Below are 18448 nucleotides of genomic sequence, written 5' to 3'. Positions count from 1 at the left end.
GTGCATTACAGTGTAATACATGTTCCAATGTGAGTGTGTGTCAGAGGTCACCTGCAGGGCTTGTTGAAACACAGATTATTGGACCTCCCCTCCCGGAAGTTCTGATTCAGTCGGTTTGGGGTGGGGATCTGATCATTTGAGCTTCTAACGAGCTCCCAAGTGATGTGGATGCTGCTGGTCCAGGAACCACACTTTGAGAAGCACTGGTATAGCAGTTAAAGAGTGTGGCTTCTGAATCCAATCTGCCTGAGTTCAAATCCTGGCTCTGACTCTTAAGTTGTGTAACATTAGGCAAGTTCTAAGTCGCTCAGTTTCCTCATTTGTAAAATAGAGGTAACAATGCCTACCTCATAAGGTTATTGTGGAGATTACATGATTTAATATATATAGTTCTTAGTACACTGGCACATGCCTGGCACATAATAAATGCTGTAAATTGTTAGGTATTATTGTTCAATTGACCCAAAATGCTAGAGCCAGTAAGAATAATCTAGGCCATCCCTCACCAAATCCAAGTCCAAATTCGCATAATACCTTTATTCTTGCTGTATGTAGTACTCATTATTTTACTAAATGCTTTTCTTTAGGTTGGCTCATGGTTTTACCTGGCTAAATTTATTTTAAAATAAAACTAGAAATGGAAGACCAGTGTTTTCCAAATTTAAGATAGAATATATACAAAACTATTAAAATAAAATAAATTTATCTGTGTACCACCTCAAACCACTGATTGTTTGGATATCTCTCTTTGAAAGAGGATTGATGTCACTCATAAGCCTTCTTTTCAAATAAGGAAACTGCAATCCAAAGGAAAGGAGGTACTCACTTATGATCACAGAAAGTTAATGGTAGAGCTGAGACCAAGTCTCCTAAATCCCTGACAAAGATACTGTCTTTACTACCTCTTGGAAGAAATGCCCCACTACCCCTTCCTCCTGCCTTAGGATGACATTTTAGCAGCTGTCTCTAATACTGAAGACACCTAATTTCTATCAAGGTTTTGTCATTTAACCTGATTTTATAGGTCTGTGACAACATCTGTTGTTATATCATAGGGGTTTTGGCCATGGTTGATTATTGTCCTAAGAGCTTAGAGTTGGAAGAGAAGCCAAACATGCTGGCTGCCAGATAATTAGGAGGAAGTGTGAAAAATGAACATGGGCAAGAAAAACAGTCAGAGGTTTTTAACAGGGTGAGGTTGGCAGACCAGTGACAGGAGAGAACTGAAAAGCAGATTCAGGGTACATACACAATTTGGATCTCAACAAAGTTAGAGGAAAGAAGAAAGAAGAGCAGGGAAGAGGAAAGAGGCTCCGAATGCTGTGTTGTTTGGTAGGCCATATGCAAGCATGGGAGAAGTCTGTTTTGCTGATGAGTCTCTTTATGGAACCATCAGTCCTTTCTCAAGTTCTTTCAACACCCAAGGACATCCTGGCCCTCATTTTGAGAAATGCTGCTTTACATTTTAGTGTGGAGCACTAACACAGACTCTTCTAGATAGCATAGACCCTCACCTTGGTCCAATTCATATAGCAGTCCATCAGAGCAGAACTTTGCACACAGCTCTCTTCAGGAAGTAAGCCCCCTCAATTCTGAGGTGCCCTTCCGTTTTTCTTCTTCCCTGTGAGACTCAGAGTGGCTTGAGCAATTAGCAGAATCAACACTGAGGGTTCTTTGTAAGTGTGCTCTCAAGAGGGATAGAGCCTTCTTAAGCCATCCAACTTTTGGAAAGCTTCCCTGGCAGATCTAAGGAAGGGTTTATACAAAACTTGGTCAGGGTTTGCTTTTTCCATGAGGCACCATTTTCCATTGTTGCTTTTTTTATCACTGGAGTTAAGAAGTTCAGGATTATACAAAAGACCTTGAATAGCCAAAGCAATCTTGAAAAAAGAAAAATGGAGCTGGAGGAATCAGGCTCCCTGACTTCAGACTATACTTCAAAGCTACAGTCATCAAGACAATATGGTACTGGCACAAAAACAGAAATATAGATCAATGGAACAGTATAGAAAGCCCAGAGATAAACCCACGCACATGTGGTCACCTTATTTTCGATAAAGGAGGCAAGAATATACAATGGAGAAAAGACAGCCTCTTCAATAAGTGGTGCTGGGAAAACTGGACAGCTACATGTAAAAGAATGAAATTAGAACACTCCCTAACACCATACACAAAAATAAACTCAAAATGGATTAAAGATCTAAATGTAAGGCCAAACACTATAAAACTCTTAGAGGAAAACATAGGCAGAACATTCTATGATATAAATCACAGCAAGATCCTTTTTGACCCACCTCCTAGAGTAATGGAAATAAAAACAAAAATAAACAAATGGGACCTAATGAAACTTCAAAGCTTTTGCACAGCAAAGGAAGCCATAAACAAGATGAAAAGACAACCCTCAGAATGGGAGAAAATATTTGCAAATGAAGCAACTGACAAAGGATTAATCTCCAAAATATATAAGCAGTTCATGCAGCTCAATATCAAAAAAACAAACAACCCAATCCAAAAATGGGCGGAAGATCTAAACAGACATTTCTCCAAAGAAGACACACAGATTGCCAACAAACACATGAAAAGATGCTCAACATCACTAATCATCAGAGAAATGCAAATCAAAACCACAATGAGGTATCACCTCACACTGGTCAGAATGGCCATCATCAAAAAATCTAGAAACAATAAGTGCTGGAGAGGGTGTGGAGAAAAGGGAACTCTCCTGTACTGTTGGTGATAATGTAAATTGATACAGCCACTATGGAGAACAGTATAGAGGTTCCTTAAAAAACTAAAAATAGAACAACCATATGACCCAGCAATCCCACTACTGGGTGTATACCCAGAGAAAACCATAATTCAAAAAGAGTCAGGTACCCCAATGTTCATTGCAGCTCTATTTCAATAGCCAGGACATGGAAGCAACCTAAATGTCCATCATCGGATGAATGGATAAAGATGATGTGGCACATATATACAATGGAATATTACTCAGCCATAAAAAGGAGTGAAATTGAGTTATTTGTAGTGAGGTGGGTGGACGTAGAGTCTGTCATACAGAGTGAAGTAAGTCAGAAAGAGAAAAACAAATACCGTATGCTAACGCATGTACATGGAATCTAAAAAAAATGGTACTGATGAACCTCGTGGCAGGGCAGGAATAAAGACACAGACGTAGAGAATGGACTTGAGGACACAGTGGGAGGGGAGGGGAAGCTGGGACAAAGTGAGAGAGTAGCATTGACATATATACACTACCAAGAAGGAGGGGATATGGGGATATATGTATACATATAGCTGATTTACTTTGTTGTACAGCAGAAACTATATATAACAATTATACTCCAATAAAAATGGGGGGAAAAAAAACTTATCTCACTGAAAAAAAAAATTCAGGATTTGCGCAGATAAGGTAAAGTAAACAAAATGTTTTACCCCACTGGTGGTTTCTCCAAGCTTAACTTCCCCTCTCCCCGTGCAGTCCTTCCATCCTAGTCCCATGATCCTGGCATATACACACCTCTGACCCCTCTTCTATTCTGCACAGTTCCCCAAGATAAACAAAACTAATAGAGGTAGCTATATGCAGAGTGCCCACGAGTGTTACCACATCTATTGATACAAGATTTAGAGAAGTGTGTGAGCTGTATAAAATGGACATTCTGGCCTCAAATCATTGTGCGTTTAACATGTACAGTTGATTGATTTCACCTTTTTTTCTTCCCAGACAGGAATTAATTATTCCCCTTGCATGTTAGCAAACCAATGTGTCATGTTCTTTGGGACTCGGAGTGTGTTAATTCAAACCAAATTACAAAAGTCCCTTGATGTCAACTATAACTGTCTAAGAGTACTTTTGTTGCAACCCTATTCCAGGCATCTTAGGGAAGAATATTATAGAGTAAAAATCATTCCCTTTAAATTAGGTGTGCCCATAGGATTACAGATATCCCACTGAAATGTTCAGTAAAATCTTGATAGGCCAGAACCTTTGCTATCTGGGATATCTGTGGTACTCCCCTTTTAGAAAGAATCACATATGAGAGGGAAATGACCTGAGAGGTCAGGGATAGAGCCCAGAAAAAAAAAAAAAAAGGAGCCTCCAGGTAGCATCCTGGGACCCCTTCCCATTTAGTCCATGTCCTGCAGCTCCAACAAATACAGACTCAGACAATGGGAAATGATCTACTGGAGAATAACTCAGAAGCCACTGAGCTCTCAAATAGCAAAGAAAGATTTTCTATCATCTCCACGTGACTCTACCTTATGAGACAGGAAGGTTGCCTCTGACAATTTAGAGAGATTTGCATCAATAAGGGTTTTCCCATTAGGCCTCAATGAACCATACAATTCTGTAAATTTGCACAGTCCATACTCCAAGAGTCCCCATTACATAAAAGATTTGCTGTAAACTCTAATAAATGCCATAATAAATTAATGAGTTTTCTAGAAGATAGGGCCCACAGGAACCCACAAATCCTAGGATATAATTCCCAAGGGCTGAGGAAGGGCTTGTGAATCAGACAGGACCTTCTCCAGCTTGGGAAAGAAACGGGGGATCTAGTTCTGCCCCAGCCTGGCCTGGGCTCCACAGGAATATATGCATTCTCTATTTTTACTTGGTTCCTGGGCTTTTATGTGCAAATCATTCAGTGGTCTCAGTACCTATGACAGGATCCAGGATTCTCATTTCAACGAATATTTTGTGGCCATGTGGCTAGGTTCTAGGGAAACAAAGATGAATAAGGCAGAGACCCCCACCCTCAAGCACCTCACTACCCGGTGACAGAAGGAGACCAAGAGATTAACAATCACAATTTACAGAGGTAAATGTTATTATAGAGGTATAAACACAATGCAAAGTGAGCATTTTTTGTTATTTAACAGATAGTAGAAATAGCTATAAGGAAATAGCTATTTCCTTTGCTGATGTGACCACTTTGTTTTTATGGATTAAGATCAGATTTATTTGAACTAGAAAAAAAAAAAAAGAAAAAACATAATTAGTTCATTACTGTACGTTATAGGGATATATGTGGACCAGCATAAAACTTCTTGCAAAAATATTTTCACATGAGAATTCACGTTTGGGCCTTTATTTACTATATAACATAACTTTTGTATATCTAGGTCCCTTCTATAATGTCAGCTACGCGAGGGCAGGGATTTTTGCCTGTTTCGTTCACTGTTGTAGCTGCGGCGCCTAGAACTGAGCCAGTAAATGTGTAGTAAATATTTGTTGAACAGATGAGTAAATTAAATATAGATGATTAAAAATTATGAGAAGTGCCATGAAAGAATATTAACGTGTGTGGCTAGAGATTATAACAAGGGGATCTGCTGTAGATCAGGGCATCTCGATGGGTCTCTCTGAGCCAGAGACATTTGAGCAGAGACATGAAGAGTCAGCCAAGACAAGAGTGTTACCCTTTAGACAACAAACAGCTCCCATTTGGCATACAAAAACTCCCGGAAATTTGCAGATGTCTGGTTTTTAAGTGACTCACATTTGCAGGCTACTCAGTTGACGTGTTAAGAAATGGGTTCGACAAAAGCAAAGTACAAGTGGGCATCTGAACAATGCTACTCTTTCCTCTATGCTGTGTTTTATGAGGAGAGAAAGAATTGAGACTTGTGTAAGAAAGGGTAATGCAATCACAGCACTCTGGTATGTTCTGGCATGACTTTAGGATCTGGGATACTGCTAAGGCTTGTTAACCCTTTGTGTCAGGGAGACAGAATTTTGTTTTTAGAAATTTACTTCTCCCTGGTGACCCTACAAGTGGTAGAATATAATTTTCTTGTGCTTGGATCTATTTTTTTTTTGTATCTATTGAACCATGGGTTCTGAATTGAGAGGAACTAATGTTATACGTTTCCTATGATAAGAATGTAAACACTAGAGAGACTCCTTAAGCTGGACTGAGACCAGCCCAAAACTATGCAGAAAAATTTCAGTCATATCTCAGAATTCCAATGGCCATCATGTTTCCTAAAATAAAGCAAAGAGTAGAGATAAATAATTAATATTAAAAAAAAAAATGGGTTCGAAGTGGCAATTTGTGGGCCGAGGTTCTTGTTGATTATCTCAGTCTCCCAGTTCTACCTAAATCATTGGGTTTAAAGCCAAGGCAACAGAGCTCAGACCCATGTTTCCCTCCTGCTTCAGTCCCCATGTGGGATTCTGGATAGACTTAGCTCCGTGCATTCAGTCTCTTAAAACTCCTCTGTGACCTCTTTGGAGCTAGCACCACCGCTCAGGATGCTCTTCTTCGTTGGCAAGAGACAGGTCTGCCATCTGGAGTCAGAAAAACAGCCTGCCAACCACTGAACAGCTCAGCCTGGGCCCCGGACAATGAGAATCGGGCAATAGCCAATTCCTTGTCTGCAATTTGCTGATTATCACACCCCAGGGTGTGGGATTGTACAGCCAGGACCGCTTTGCTCTGCCTCTCATCAAGGCAGAATGAACACAGATCCTGACAGGTCAAATCTTCCCCCAGACCTCAGAGGTTGCTGTACAAAGGGCCAGGCTTAATCTCTGGCCAAGTGTATAATTCATTTATCTGCACGGTCATGAATTCTGGGCTCTCAGGGCAGGAAGCGTGGGGCATTGTGACTGGTTCTACAGGCCCAGGGAGTCACTTAAGCCCTGATTGTATTGTGGAGGGAGGGATTTCGGAGACAAAGGCCTCTGTCCTCCAGAGATTGAGCAGACTGGAAGGGGAGCCTATGCGCACAAAGAAATGGCGCTGTAGGGAGAGGTTGACAGCCTTGTCATCAATGCCCATGAACTTCACTAGATCATGTAAGTGATGACAAGGGGGCTGGAATTAATTATTTCATAGACTTTAGCCAAGAGGAACTGAGATAGGTAAAGAGTTCATCTCAGGATGTTTGCCCACTGCACATCCCTCACTTTGTAGTGGAGAGAAGTTTTAAACACCGAGGGCTACTTTTTTCACTTGTCCCCTTCTCAGGGAGTTGTTGGGGGTCTTAATTTTCGCCTCCAGCTGTCAGAGCTCCTTTACCACCACCCAAAAGACTTGAAATAGAAGGCAGTGCTGTATAGAGAGCAGATACTTTAAAGCTAATTGGAAATTGTTTGGAAATTTACAGTTTCCTGGCTTGGCCAGCTGGCGCTCTCTCTCTGATCCTCTGGACTTCCTGCTGAAGAGAGATGGGAAGGGGATGCCATTCTGTGTTCCTGGAGTTTCATTTGCACGGTTCCATAGCCTGAGGGAAGTTGACCCGTTGCAATAAATGTAGCCTCAAATTTAGAGGTATTTGGATTTTGAAGTGTTTCCAGCTCCATATCTTTCATGTCACTGCAACCTACATTGAACTGTGCAATGGAGGGCATTTTAATCATGAATTGTATGTGATATATACACTGCAGGCTCTAGAAAGGGAGGAGGCGGAGTGTCATGGAAGGCAGAAAGCACTGCAGAGGAAGGCAAAGACCAGGGCTCTAGTGCCTACTCTGACCTTGTATACTTCACCTCTTTGTGTGATGAAATATCCGGATGCCTCATTTTTTACTTTTCTCCCTATTCATTTTTGGGATGTGATGTGAAGGACATGATGAAATGCCAAGCCCAGATCTCCCTAACCAATCCTGTTAGTATCTACACTGACAATCATTCATCACTCCATTGAAGGGTCTCTGAGTGCAATCATTATCTGGAATGCGATCAGGCATCAGATACATTATCAGTCATTAATACTTTTCCCCTCAAATGCATTTATCAGATTAGTCTCAAGAGAAAATTGGGACCCCTGGGGAAACGGACTGAAAGTATAAAGCTCTCTACGGTGACTGGAGAGGATTTTGTTTGCTTAGTCTTTTTACCCTTTGACACCTGGTTCCTAGATAATCAGCAAGCACTAAAGATTCCCTGCTTCATATGAGTTCACTTATCTGCCAGCCAACAGCCTTATCACTGGTAAAACCATCAGAGGACTCTATATCCCAGTGCATCCCAAGCAGTTTGTTGCTTTTTTCAGCAAATCTGTATTAAGCGCTAATTCTAGCACTGTGCTAGGTCCTGTAGAGGATATGGAAAACATTTCCATAGTCTTCCTTTAATGAGCTTGTTTTCTGGTTATTGGAGATAAGTCAACAAAATCTGCAGTGTATGCCTTTAAGGACCACGTGCTAAGTGACATAATTAGTGCTCCAGATAGAGTTTTGCAGTGATGTAGCAGAAGGATTAGTCAGGATAGGGTTCTTGATGGAGATGAGACTTTTCCTGGGGCCTTGAAAAATGCGTATAATTTTAATATGAAGAGAAGAAGGAAGAGGGCCATTTGTGCAAAGAGAATTACACGAACCAAGGTCCAGAGGTGGGAATGAGCCTATAAATGTATGTGGAGGGGTTATGGAAAAGAAATAAGGGTAGGAAAAAAAGCTTCAGACCAGAGTAAAGAGCAGAAGAATCTTGATTTGATCCTTTACAGCAGTATCTTCAAAACCTTTTTGATCATACGCTCATATCAGAAAAATACATTAGGGGCTTCCCTGGTGGCGCAGTGGTTGAGAATCTGCCTGCCGATGTGGGGGACACGGGTTCGAGCCCTGGTCTGGGAGGATCCCACATGCCACGGAGCAGCTGGGCCCGTGAGCCACAATTGCTGAGCCTGTGCGTCTGGAGCCTGTGCTCCGCAACAAGATAGGCCGCGATAGTGAGAGGCCCGCGCACCGCGATGAGGAGTGGCCCCCACTCGCCGCAACTAGAGAAAGCCCTCGCACAGAAACGAAGACCCAACACAGCCATAAATAAATAAATAAATAAATAAATAAATAAAATACATCAGCATACCCCCAACATACGTATACTTATTTATAAAGTGTATACTTGTACTAATGCACTAGTACATTATAAAGCATAAGCAAAAATTATAAAGGATGATGTAATAAAATTTTAAAAGTTCTAATATTTCCTTCTCATACCCCAAAGAATCATCTTGTGTTCCCCCTGGGGTGTCTGCGCCCCCGCTCTGGATACCACTGCCTTAGAGCATCAGTTAAACATTTTGGGACCACAGGGCCCTTTAAAAATCTGATGAAAGCTACATGTCCTCTTCTCTCCCCGGAAATCCATGCACAGATGCTTAAGTTTTCTGTACAATTTCAAAAAAGGTGGAACAGGTGATGAACCTTCTGAAGCCCATTCTTAGACCCCAGTTTAAGAACCCCTTCCCTGGGTGGAGAAAGGCACTGAAGACTTCTGAGTAGTATAACAGCCTGTAGACTTTAATCTTTTCATTGAATTTGGTCATCATGCATAAGATGAATTGGCTGTGGCCAGGGTGGTGTGGGGAAGGGCAGGTGGTAGAAGCAGGGAGACAAATTCATAGGCTATTTCAAAACCTCACCCTGAAGTACAAATGTAATGACAATGGAAAAGAGAACAGATGCAAATAACATTTCAAAGGAAGTGTGAGCGGGTCTCAGTGATCAATAGCAGATGAAGGGGAGGGAGGGGAATCAATGGCAGCTCTGAGACCTCAAGTTTTGGGTAGTGGAGGAAGGGCAATGATTCTTGGAAACTGTAAACTGGTTCAGATGACAGCCCAGCATCCCAACAGAAATCATCTGAGGACAGTGAGAAATGGGGGGGGGGGGATGAAGCTTGGGAAAACAATCAGACAGGAGTCACAGATTGGGGAGTTGAAAGAATGGGAGTAGAGCAGCTATGAGAACAGACAGAAGAACAATGGTAAACATTTATGTACCAGGCACTGTTCTAAGCACTTTACATACATCGATTCAGTTAATCCTTATGACAACCTCTGTGAGGCAAGTGCTATTACAATCATCATTCCATTTTATAAGTGGGAAACTGAAATAAAGCAGCTTGCCTCAAAGTCACAGAGGTAGGAAGTATCAGTAAGCATTCCAACCCAAGCGGTCTCCAGAATCTCTACCCCTGAGCACTATGCCATGTGGCGTCACCAAAATGTTCATTGCAGCTCTATTCACAATAGCCAGGACATGGAAGCAACCTAAGCGTCCATTGACAGATGAATGGATAAAGAAGATGTGGTACATATATACAATGGAATATTACTCAGCCATAAAAAGAAACGAAATTGAGTTATTTGTAGTGAGGTGGGTGGACCTAGAGACTGTCATACAGAGTGAAGTAAGTCAGAAAGGGAATAACAAATACCGTATGCTAATGCATATATATGGAATCTAAGAAAAAAAAAAAGGTCATGAAGAACCTAGGGGCAAGACGGGAATAAAGACACAGACCTACTAGAGAATGGACTTGAGGACATGGGGAGGGGGAAGGGTAAGCTGTGACAAAGTGAGAGAGTGGCATGGACATATATACACTACCAAACGTAAAATAGATAGCTAGTGGGAAGCAACTGCATAGCACAGGGAGATCAGCTCGGTGCTTTGTGACCACCTAGAGGGGTGGGATAGGGAGAGTGGGAGGGAGACGCAAGAGGGAAGAGATATGGGAACATATGTATATGTATAACTGATTCACTTTGTTATAAAGCAGAAACTAACACACCATTGTGGAGCAATTATGCTCCAATAAAGATGTTAAAAAAAAAAAAGAGTGAGGGGTGGGGAGTGAGTGATGGGAACGTTCACAGGGGAGAGGAGAAGAGGAAAGGATTAGCACGTATGGAGCACCCCCATGGATCAGGCATTGTGCCAGTGCTCTAATAATAATAAAGGCAGTAGCAGGGGCATAGTTAAAACCACCAAGCGCTTTCTGGGGCATGGTGAATATACGTCGTTTTAAAATCACTCAGCACCCAAATGCCATTTCGGGTTGGAAAGAATTCCCCATTGCATGAGTCTTGTTGTTGGGCAGGGCTTCACCCCTTACTGTGGAAGCTGAAGGAGACCAGATACTTTCTTTCTCCGTTCCTGGGTAGCTAGGGGGTGGGCACAGGACCTATGCCGGGCCAGTAGGGCACTTTCCCTGCAACTTTCAATCTGGAGCAACTGAAGCTAAGGTGACAAGACAGAATTCAACTACAGTGGTAGTCCATGGCTGTGGTTATGGTACCTCGACCAGACTGTTCCTGCTACCGAGGTTCCGAAGTCCTCTCCACCCTTCCATCTATTCTGGAAGTCTCTATATCACAGATTGTCAAACTACAAATCTGGCCCATTACCTTTTATTCCAAATAAAGTTTTATTAGCACACAGCCACGCCCATGCATTTATTCAATACGTATTGTCTTTGGCTGTTTGGGGCCTACAGTGGCAGAGCTGAATAGTTGCAACATACATACAGTTGAATAGTTGCAACACCATACATACAGCCCACAAAGCCTAAAATATTTACTACCTGGCCCTTTCCAGAAAGTTTGCCCTCTCCTGCTCTACATCCTTCCAGTACATCCCTTTTTTGCTTAATATATGAAGACTTGATTTCTATTGCTTACAGCCAAGAACTTTAACTGGTACAAATGTATTATCTCATCTAATCCTCACAACAACCCAGACAAGTAGGTGCTATCATTAACCTCAATTTGAAGAGAAGAAAACTAAGACACAAGGAGGTTATCTGCTCAGGATCACACAGATAATAAGTGCTAGGAAGTGACATAGCTGAAATTCCAGCCCAGTTCTATCTGACTCTATCATACATGAAAGAAATGAAGAAAATGGAGATGGAGCAGTTAGCAGTCCCAGACCTGTTTTGAGATAGCAAGTGAAGGAACATTCTTTCCCCGTGTTGTGCAGAAGCACCGAAGTGATCAGCACCATGGAAACAGAGAGGAGAAAGGAATAGAGATAGCAGCAGCTTGGGTTTGACATGTTTATCTCCCTCTTGGCTGCTTCTACGCAGTCTGTTAAAATGTTGGTTTGAGCCTCTGTCAAAAGGTTACACCGACCTCTCAATTCTTACATCCTCTGCCAGCCTTTTGCTTGCTGAGAAATCTAGAATACATTTGAGTTGCAGCCCAGAGGTATACTAGACTGTGGAGTTTGAATTCTCTCTTCAGGTCACTTGGACCTATGCTGGATCCAGGTGACAGGAGCTGAAGTATTGTTTCAAAATACATATTGTTTCCTCTGCTAAAATCTGTGCCTTTTGAGGACAGAGTGTGTTGGGCTGCACCCCACAGGCCTGTAAGCCTTGTAGTTGCCCGGCCTCGAGACCAAAGAAAGAGCCCAGAGGCAGTGACAGGGATGTCAGTGGTTTATTGGGTAGGGGACATTACACGTCCTCAATAAAAGGGCCTGGAATGACACACCCCACTGTGGACGGCAGGCAAGACTTGGCAGTCATCCTCACTCCTGGGGGAGAAGGCAGCTACCATTAATAGGGGGAATTATGTCAGGTTGGCTCATCAGTTACCAGGGAAACCAGCAGCTTGGGCACAGCCTCAGGTTAATGACCATCACAAGGGCAGATGTTTCTCTTTAATAAAATAGCAGGTGGAGCCATTCGAGCCCAAGGATTCGAGCAGTCACTAGCTAGGGCAGGGGGCAAGCACGTTCCTGTGAGTAGGGTGTAGGTGAGGCAGGAACTGGTCGAGCAGGGGATGTACAAGGAGCAAGAGAACAGCCATCTTGAGTGGCCTGACTATATAGGGTGCAAGGCTTGCTCACTAATACCACCTACATATTGAAATATGTAGTCGGTGCCGTCTTTTGAAGTGGCTCATGTGGAGATGACCACAACAGCTAATTTCACAGGCAACCCTCTGTCCTCTCTGTGTGACTAGGGCAGATGGTCACTTTCACCCTGAGCTCAGCGGTCTGGAGCTTTTGCTTTGCTAAATGCAGACGACAGTGGCCAATAAGCCACAGCTTTTCAGGGGTGGGTGGGAGAAGGTTCGGGCATATACAGCTTTTCAGTCTCACCCACTGGGCCTGGAGTTCCTTCCATGGGACTCTTGTGAATCCTTACAATAACACGGTGTTCCCTCTACTCAGTACACCATTTAATTAAGCTAATTAATGACAAGTAAACATCTCACAGCAGCGAGCCTTCTGTTGGAAGAGTCTGAAGGTAGGAAGGAGCAAAATGCAGACTGGTGAAGGAGGCTTCTTGGACCAAGGCTTTTGGAGTGTTATCGGACTGACCTGTTTGTGCATGCACGTGGGGACTGACGGACACACACACACACACACACACCTTTCTGTTAAAAGAATCTTCTTTTAAGCTCGTTGGGAGAATTTGTGAGTGTCATTATTGTCACGTGTACTGATGGAGTGATTTTACGCCCAGCAAACTTCTCTCTCTGATAATTTAAAGAAGAAAACCCTACTTCTGCCAAGTAGGTTGGGAGAAAATTTGTGAGCATCCTGTATTTTGTAGCACGTGATGGTCCCCCAGGAATGCCTTTTTTTTTTAACCGTCTGCTAATGGGCCAAGGGGACTTTCGAAATGGTGTCTAAAGACAGACGTCTTTTTGCTGTGGGTCAAAACCCAGCTCCATGGCTGTCCGAGCTGGCTCTTTTTTGGATGAGTGCCTGGAGCTAACTAGCAAAAGAGTGAACCCAGGGAAGCCATTAGGAACTTTCATTATTATTTCTTGATGATCTGTATGTGGAAAAGGAGTGTTGGTCAGGACAGTTGAACCAGCCTGCAGGTTAGGACAGTCGAACCAGCCTTCAGCACACTCATTCGCAAGGTCTAATCACCATGCTCTGATCATATTCACCTAGTACTGAATCCTTTTTCAAAGCACTTTCCCATTGAAGATTCTCGTTAAACCCTCGCAACAATCCAGTGCAAGTTCCATGATTAGGGGCTACCCTGTAGATCAGTTGGTCGACAGTTATGCCATTCGGCAGGTCAGGTGCTCAGGTATGTGTTTCCAGGTGCCCTGGGCCTGGGACTTGGGGAATTGTGGCATTACTGGGCAGCTCAAAGAGAAGCAGAGCCTAAGCAAACTGAACTCACAGTTGCATGTTTTTATGATCAGTGACCAACGATGCAACGATGACCAACAAGAGACTTTGATTCTCTCAACCCTTTGATTTTGCTGTAAAATTCTTTCAAATTAAATCTTCTTTGACCAAACTCAATGTTGATTCTAAGCACTATAACTCTGAGAATGTTGCTTAAAAGTGAACGCTGAATAACACATTGTGGCAATGGAGCCCTGTTTGGTGTAATCAGAGAAGAGCGTTTGATAGCTCGTTTCTCATTCTCCCACGAAGGAAGCAAAAAACGTTGATGAACACATCTGAAGAGCCCATTCTTCACAGGGCTTCCCGTATGCCCACGCAGACAAGGGGATCATATGTCTTAGTTAAGTCCACAAACAGAAAATACAGATCATAACATTGCCTTTCTTCTGAAGAGAACTAAAAGAGAAAATATGACAGCTGTCATTTCATTAAATGTCACATAAGCTACCCCAACTTTGGGGGAGGACATTCATGTCTTTGATGGATAGGACTAAGTTATTTGAGCAGGAAGGGGGCTCGTGTCTATCCTGCGATGAAGCGGTGATGTAGGTTGATGTTTCTCCAAACACATGCGGTAGCTTTTGTGTTCACACAGGTGCAAGGGTGATGCAACTTGGACGCTGCATTCACTTCAACTACTATGTAAAGCAGAGGCTCCCAGCTTTGGTTGCACATTAGAATCACGTGGGGAGCTTTTTCAACTCCCAGTGGCCAGGCCACACCCTGTCTTAGCTTGGGCTATCATAACAAAATATCATTGTTGTGGCTTCAACAACAGAAATTTGATTACAGTTCTGGAGGCTGGAAGTCCAAGATCGGGGAGCCAGCATGGTTGGGTTTCGGTGAGAGCTCTCACCCTGGTTTGCAGATGGCCACCTTCTCACTGTGTCCTCACATGGTGGAGAGAGAACTCTGGTGTCTTCTCTTCTTCTAAGGGCACCAGGTCTTTCTGATCAGGGCTCCACCCTTATGACCTCGTTTAACTTTAATCACCTCCTTAAGCCTGCTTCTCCAATATAATTATGGGGGGGTGGGTGTGTAGGCTTCATTATGAATTTTAGGAGAACACAATTCAGCCCATTGGATACCCTAAACCAATGAATTAGATCAGACTCTCTGAGAATGAGACCCAGACATCAGTAGTTCTTAAAGCTCTCCAGGTGATTCCAATATGCAGCCAAGCTGAGAACTACTAATTTAGAGCAGCCCACAGATCAACAACATCAACATCACCTGGGAGCTTGTTAGAAAAGCAGCATCTTGGGTCTTACCCCTGACCTCCGGAACCAGAACCTGAATTTTAACAGGATGCCCAGGTAATCCGTATGCACGGTACATTTTGAGAAGCGCTGATTGAGAGCATCTAACACGTTTCTACTCTAGAGAATCTTCCTCCTTCCTTATGCAGTCAAATATTTGCAACAATAGCTATGTGAGCCCTTTACAAACTATAGGTTTATCTCCGATACCAGGTGCTTGGCTGGGCAGTCTTCAGACAATTGCTGGATGGTACAGAGTACGAGGTGGTCTGCTGGGGTCTGATCACTCACTCAGGTGCCATGCGCATTGTTGGGTAACTGCCAACAATGTGAGTGAAGTGACCAGTTTGAGGTTCTCTTCTGAAAACAGGAGTGCAGTCCCCTGTTTCTTCCTGGTGATGTTTCTGCTATTGGATCGGTTTCACAGAATGATCTTCTCTCGAAACCATTTGCAGCCTCTTTTTCAGGCTATGAATTTCACCCAGTTGGCTTGCTTAGCTTATTATCGCCAAAGGTTTTGATTATTAAGAGGGCATACCACTAACCCAGTCTAGATGTTTCCTATATGTACTGCTCATACTTAGCGGTTTCCATGGTTTCCACATAAATCAACCTCTTTGTCTGGTCTTGTTACAACCTCGTCATTAATTGCATGGTGGTATTGTTTTTCTTTGGTGCCAGCTACTCTGGGCAATAAGGTTTTCTTTGTTGTTGTAAAAATACATTTTACTAGTTTCAGTTGAGGAAGATGAAAAAGTTCTAGAGATGGATGGTGGCAATGTTTGCACAGCAACGTGAATGTACTTAATGCCGCAGAACTGTACACAAAATTGGTTGAAATGGTAAATCTTTATGTCATGCATTTTACCACAATTTTAAAAAGTAATGCATTTTACTAAATGCAGTGATGTGTCTTGGTTTGGATCCTGGAACAGAAAAAGGGCATTAGGACAAAAACTGATGAAATCTGAATGAAGAATGGAGTTTTGTTAAGAGTCTCATACCAATGTTAATTTCTTGGTTGTGATAAATGTACAATGGTTATGTAAGATGTGAACGTTAGGGGAAATCAGGTGATGGAGGTGTGGAGTATATGAGAACTCTTTGCTACCCTGGCAACTTCTCTATAAATCTAAGATTATTCCCCAAAACAGGTTACTAAAATATTAAAAATTGTTTCTAGTCTGACGCATCACTTTGGAAAGGATGTAGGAAAGACCAGTAGAGCAATCTGACAGAAGACAACAAGAGCTAGAATCCTTTTCTTCTCCAGAGCTTTCAGGTCAAGCCCCTTAGAAATGATGGCAGCTAAGGATCAACAAAGCACCCCTCACCATGATATGGTCCTCTGCAAATAACTTGGTCAGAGGGCACTTTTCCTTCAGGGCTCCAAGCTGTAAAAAGTTAATTCATTACTTCTATGTATCTCACGGAGGCTCTTAATAGTACTATTTGTGGAATGTCAGTTCAGCATAATAGTTAAGAGTGTGGAAGCCTGAATTTGAATAGGGCTTCTCCCACTTTCCAACTGTATGACTGTGGCTAGTTATTTAACCTCTCTTTGTCTCATTTTCCTTACATACAAAGTGTGGATGATAATGGTACCTCCTTCATAAGACTTTCTGAGCATTAAATGAGAGCATCCTTATGAGGTGCTTAGCACGGGCCTGACATACAGTGAATGCTGGGTGTTATTATTTATGTGCAGATACTATATTGTGTTTTATATGCGTTTATATTACATGTGAACCTCCTATCATGTCTCACTTTTATTTTTCACAGCTTTTAAATTATGCATCATATATACTACAACAAATTTTAAATTACATTTAATATACAGTGTAGTCAAATCATAAGTGTACAGCACAAAGAATTTTTACAAAGTTGACACACGCATGTTAACAATCAGATCAAAATATAAAACATCATCCTCACCCCAGAAGTCCCCCATATGTCCCCTGCCATTTATTACCCACCACAATTACTCATTTGTTTTTGTTTCTATTCAATTTCAGAGATCCTTCCCCCTCCATCTTTCATAATTTAATATAATTTGGGGATAGGCAAAACACTAACATGGTTCAAAAGTCAAAACTCCACATTAAGAAAAACAAATATCGTATATTAACGCATATGTGTGGAATCTAGAAAAATGGTATAGACGATCTTATTTGCAAAGCAGAAATAGAGACACAGATGTAGAGAACAAATGTATGGACACCAAGGGGGGAAATGGGGTGGGGGTGGGATGAATTGGGAGATTGGGATTGACATATATATACTATTGATACTATGTATAAAATAGATAACTAATGAGAACGTACTGTATAGCTCAGGGAACTCTACTCAGTGCTCTGTGGTGACCTAAATGGGAAGGAAAACCAAAAAAGAGGGGATATATGTATACATATAGTTGATTCACTTTGCTGTACAGTAGAAACTAACACAACATTGTAAAGCAACTATACTCCAACAAAAATTAATTTTAAAAAATCTCTACATTAATCTCTTTTTCTCCTTCCCTCTCTTTCCTCCAATATCTAATTTGTAAATGAGAATCACATGGCATTTTTGTCAGAAAATTACATGGGTGGTAATTTCTAAAACATTCTGAAGTACTTCACAGACCCCTCAATTCAGTTCAACCAATATTAAGTGAGCACCTACTATGGCAAAGCACAGTAGTGGAAAGAAAGGTGAAGCAAAGTCCCATGTTTAGATGCTCCAAGTCCGGTTAGGGAAACAGACCCTTAGACATAAAATTCTAGTTGTTCAATGCGCACTCTGAATATACAATAGAGGTGCAAAGTTCTGTATGGAAAATTACCATTCACAATAACAACAAAAAGGAAAATCTGTAACATTTTTTTTGTTAGTAGTTCACCTAACAAAACGTATATCGGACATTTTCCAGATAAAATTTTTGAATTCCATTAATGAAACATAAATGGCCTGAATAAATGGTGGGATATACCATGTTGGCAGATGAGATGACTTATCATTGTAAAGATGTCAATTTTCCCCAAATCTATCAATTCAATGCCATTCCCATCAAAATACCAGCAGGATATTTTAAGTAACTTGAAAAACTTATTCTAAAATGTATATAGAAGAATAAATGTCTATGAATAGCTAAGTCAATTTTGAAAAAGAACAGATGAGAAACTTGTTCTTCTACAGTTTGAGACATCATCATCATAACCTGTAGGACTGTCACAGTAAAAGGCAAATAAACCATAGGAATAGAACATAGAGCACAGAAACAGGTGATAATAAGTACAAT

General features: G+C 41.8%; 1 protein-coding gene across 2 annotated transcripts in view; it reads left to right on the top strand.

Annotated features, from left to right (window-relative positions):
* COL4A6 (collagen type IV alpha 6 chain) overlaps nt 1–18448 on the top strand; it is a 291365-nt gene that overhangs the window by 185505 nt on the left and 87412 nt on the right. The window lies entirely within an intron of this gene.

The sequence above is a fragment of the Balaenoptera borealis genome (assembly GCF_965194805.1).
Source record: "Balaenoptera borealis genome assembly, chromosome: X".
NCBI classification, from domain to species: domain Eukaryota; kingdom Metazoa; phylum Chordata; class Mammalia; order Artiodactyla; family Balaenopteridae; genus Balaenoptera; species Balaenoptera borealis.
This window is presented reverse-complemented; position numbering and strand designations above follow the sequence as displayed.